The 4,904-nt window shown below is 40.9% G+C and overlaps 1 protein-coding gene across 1 annotated transcript in view; it reads left to right on the top strand.

Moving 5' to 3' along the window:
• CUNH7orf57 (chromosome unknown C7orf57 homolog) overlaps nucleotides 1-4,904 on the top strand; it is a 20,103-nt gene that overhangs the window by 13,374 nt on the left and 1,825 nt on the right. The gene's annotated exons all lie outside the window — the stretch shown is intronic.

Genomic DNA, 4,904 nt, shown 5'->3' with positions numbered 1-4,904 from the left:
TCTCCCTCTCCCTCTCCCTCTCCCTCTCCCTCTCCCTCTCCGTCTCCATCTCCATCTCTCCTCTCTCATCTCTATCTCTCGTCTCTCATCTTTCTCATATCTCTCTCACCTGTCCTCCTCCTCCTCCTCCTCTTCCTCCTCATTTTCCTCCTCCTCCTCCTTTTCCTCCTCCTCCTCTTCTTTTTCTTTCTCTGTAAGTGCACCCTTTCTCTCTTTTTCTTTCCCCTTTCCATCCCCATCTCCCCATAGTGACTTCCCTGGCCTCAGTCCTTGGGGTCAGTAAACTCGCCCACTAGAGAGCAGCTTCCCAATAAACCTGCCTTTAATATAGTCTAATCTGGCTTGAATTGGCTCATTTCACCAGGGAAGAAATAAACTGTCAGTAAGGGTCACCATGACATGCATGTGTTTGGTGATGAGGACAGTGGGTGGCTTTCTTCTCTCCTGGTGCATCTCCCCATGGGATCTGCAGATAAAAGTCATGCTGAAAGCCCACAGAACTCTTAGGGTATAGGGTAAACAAAAGGATGGTGTGTGCTTGGGTTTTTCCCTTTTCAATCAGATGAGAGAGGAAAAAAAACCAGTGACTGATGGGGCTTATTTATCAAAAATCTTGATACTCCATTTGGTACGACCACGTATAAAGTAGTATACTGGTTTTAGTCTTCCAAGTGTGAAGTCCTCACAGGACATAGACACTCTCCCGCATGAGCTTGTCCTCTGACAGCCTTTCACAGGACACCTTCTGACCTTTGAAGAGAAGCTCAAGGTCAAGCATTATCTCTTCAGGATCAATATTTCTTAAACTCTGAATAATTTGGGATGCCCAGAACACAGTGCTAGTTCTTACCTTTAGCACTTACAGACTTAATCCTATTTGTTTATTTGTACATCTGGAAATGTATTGAAGATCGTGTTCAATTTCTGTCAGTTTCTGGCTAGAAAGTTCTGTCACTGATGATTATTGAGAACTGGCTTCTGTAAAAAAAAAAAAAAAAATCGGCGCTTCCTTCGGGGTTTCGCTGCTTTGAGTAATGGGAGAGAAGCTGGAGCTGGAGTATGCTCAGACATTTAAAATGCTCTGGTATAGCTTGGTGAGCAGAGCAGTGCATGGCATTCCATGACTGACTCCTTCCTGTGTTGGTTGAGAATGACCTGCCAATCCACCTCCATCCTTACAGGGATGACCAGCTGGTGAAGAGGGCTCTTGAATGTTATAGAGCCAGTAGATGTCTTGCTATCTAAAGTAGGATAGACTTTTTACTCAGTTTTTGAATATGAATTTCATTTAGATTTATTTTTATTACTTTTAATTGGTGAGAGAGAGAGAGAGAGAGAGAGAGAGAGAGAGAGAGAGAGAGAGACAGAGAGAGAGAGAGAGAGAGAGAGAGAGAGAGAGAGAGAGAGAGAGATTTCTGTCTCATCTCTTCATCCTCTCATGGATCTGTAGGCTGATAATCTCTCTTGGCTACTGTAAACTGTGCTGCAGTGAACAGACATTGCAATTTCAGGTTTTTTTTTCTTTTTTTCACAAGAGTGAGAGGAACCTCCGTGCTGAGTTCTGTATTTCATGCTCAGACATTCTTGCTAACACTGGACTGTAGTTCTGTTTCCTCTCACCTTCTCAGGCATTAATTTCAATCTTTTAACTTTTTTTAGATTTATTTATTTATGTAATTTTTGCATGTGAGCATTTTGCCTGTGTGCATGTATGTGTGCCACATGCATTCCTGGTGCCAGCACACATCAGAGGAGGGTGCTGGATCGCTGAAAACTCAAGTCACACATAGTTGTAAGTCACCATGTAGGTGCTAGGAATCAAATATGGGTTCTCTGAAAGAGCAGTTGCCTTAACCATTAAGAAATCTCTTCAGCTCCATCTTTTCATCTTTGAAAAATAACAGTTATGACATTTGTGAGGTGTCATTTAATCATGGTTTATATTTATGTTTTCCTGGTGACTATCATGTTAAACTATTTTTCATATAACATTGGCCATTGTATACATTCTTTTGGAAAATATCTATTCAAGTCTATTTTCCATCTTTTGTTGGTCACTTTTTGTTTTATTTTGAGACAGGGTTTTCTTATGCCACTTAAAGTGGCCTGGAGCTGCCTATGTTTCCAAAGCTGTCTCAAACTTGTGACAATCATCCTGCCTCACGCTTTAAGGGCTTCTAGGCTCCACTCCTTTGGTCATTTTTACAACCAGCTGTTTCCTTTCTTGCTAAGTTTCTTGAGGCCCTTATATATTTTAGATACTAATCCCTCACCAGAAAAGCTGTTTCAAAATGTTTTCTCCTATTCTGTGGGCTATACTTTTATTTTGTTGATTTCTTCTTTTGCTGTGTACAAGCTCATTAGTTTGATACTATCTTATTTGTCTATTTCACTTGTGTTGTTTGTGTTTTGGTGACACGTACATACACACACATTGGGGCTGGAGAGATGTGATTTTCAACTTTCTTCATGCTGTGACCCCTTCATATAGTTCTTCCTGTTATGGTGATCTTTAATGATAAAATTATTTCATTGCTACTTCATAAGTGTAATTTTGCTATGATTATGAATTGTAATATAAACATCTGATATGCAGGATCTCTTATCTGTAACCCCTATGAGGGAGACAACACATAGGCTGAGAACTGCTGACTTAGAGGTCAAGTGCTATATAGCTGAAGAGCCAAGCTTAGTTCCAGCACCCACACTAGGCAGCTAACAGGTAGCCAGCTGTAACTCCAGTTCTAAAGAATTCAACAGGCTTTCCCAGGTACCTGCATTCCTGTGGCACAAATAAACTCATGGAGCCAGGCACACATAGTATACACATACATGAAATTTATAATAATAAATAAAACATAAAGGAAAGAAATCAAAGCAACCCTGAGATTCCCCGAGTAGCTTTGTAACGACGGGTCTTTTGTTAAGCCTTTTGTGAGGTGAAAGTACTTTTATAGTTTGTTTAACAGGTATTAGTTTTTCAGTAACATTTAGTGAACAATCTGTTTTTTGCTTCCTCTCTATTCTCTATACCTTTGTTGGAAAGCAAATATGTCTGTAGGTTTATGTAGGGGCCATAGCCTATCCTGTTGCTCTGCGAACGTGATTTCATGCCATGTAATAAGCAGGTTGTGTTGTAAACATAGATGGTTGTGTCTTTCTACCATGTCAGAATTAATTGGATAGCAATACACTCACAAGCAGCATTTATGTGCACAAGCAGCAGTTGGGTTTGTTGGCAGTGGTTTGCCAGGTAGTCATAGTTGCCTGATACAAACCCAAGTTCTTTCATTCCAGTCTTAACTCTCCAATCACACACTGCACATCACACAGTAATTGTGTCTCCATATATGTATATATGCTAGCCATGGAGTGGCTACAGAGAATATAAGAGGCCACAGCAGAGTTCACAGAGCTCCTAAGAGGCAACAGGGGACACGCCAAGAGCTGACAGGGATGCAAAGGGATCTCCCGAGGAATCAGGTTATGAACCACACTACAGGACTGTTGGAAACAATGCTGCAGAGTCAAGCCTTGGGGTCAGAGTTGAGTCCAGCCTCAAGGGCTAGTGAAGCTGCAGAAATGGCATGCAGGACTGTGAGAGCGACAGAGGTAAAGGTCAGGACTGGTCCAGGTGGACACATGGTAGGTGAATGGACAGCAGGTCCAAATGAGTACATGGATGGATGAATGACAATTCAGGTAGATCACATCCTCAATGGAAAAGAAACTATGCTGAAGCTCTGGCAACAGTGAGATCTCTACCTGTTGGTCCTTTGATATACACTGTAGCCATTGCAGTGTTAGATGCCTCCTTATTTCAGAAGTCTGAGTGAGGATGCTGTAATGCTTAGTCTGATGTGTTCAGTAAATCTTTGGCTTTGATTTTCTTGATAGGATTTTAATATGCCTGAGTGTTTATAGGGTTTCAAGCTACACAGAGAAATTTATCAGGCAACTCCCCTTTGACTGTTAGTGATAAGTCATTTATTGTTCTGTGCCTCTGTGGGTGGTGGCAGACAGATGCTGGTGTTTATGTGTGAAGGACTGCAGAGTCATTCTGTCTCTGTGTACTCCCTCAAAATGCTTTAAAGCTGAGTCCTTCAGGACAAGGCACACCATGAAAAGCCACTGTTTTCTACAGAGTGAAGTAACTTAGAGCAGGCCCAGCCTGATGCAAGCCTGTTCCAGGCCTGCTTTGATCTCTCTGGCTTTGTAATGTTTTTTGGAGTAAAATCATGTTGATGCCTCCAGCTTTGTTCTGTATATCAGGATTGCTTTGGTAATTTAGTATTTCATAATCCTATATGAAATCTAGAATGCTTTTCTATTCCTGTGGAAAATGTTGTTGGAATTTCGATAGGAGTCTGTAGCCTGGAGTCTGTAGTATCTTATGGTAGTATGATACCACTACCTACCTAGTGTCTGGTACCTAGTATGTTGAAAGCTGGTTTATTCTTCAAAACCACAAAGATGTGATGTTGAATTTTTGAAATGTTTGTGCCACATCCATTGAGGTAATCATTTGGTTTCTGTCATTCGTTCTGTTAAAGTAATGGATCACATTAGCTAGTGTGTGTATGCTCTAGTGTGTGTATGTGTGTGTGTGTGTGTGTGTGTATGTTAAAATGCCTATGCATACTAAGGATAAATCCAACTTAATAATGATGCATAATCCTGTTAATTGGTGGTTAATTTTTGTTTGTTAGCATTTTGGTAAAGATTTCTACATCTGTGTTTACCAAGGATTACACTGGCCTGTAATTTTCTTTTCTTGTAGTGTCCTTGTCTGGTTTTGGCATGAAAGTGGTGTTGGCTTTATAAAATCAAAATGAAAAGTGGTCTTGGCCTCTCTCTCTCTCTCTCTCTCTCTCTCTCTCTCTCTCTCTCTCTCTCTCTCATGA

This window comes from Grammomys surdaster, unplaced genomic scaffold (genome assembly GCF_004785775.1).
Source record: "Grammomys surdaster isolate TR1022 unplaced genomic scaffold, NIH_TR_1.0 67, whole genome shotgun sequence".
NCBI lineage: Eukaryota > Metazoa > Chordata > Mammalia > Rodentia > Muridae > Grammomys > Grammomys surdaster.
Note: the sequence above shows the minus strand (reverse complement) of the source record. Positions and strands in the feature narration are given on the sequence as shown.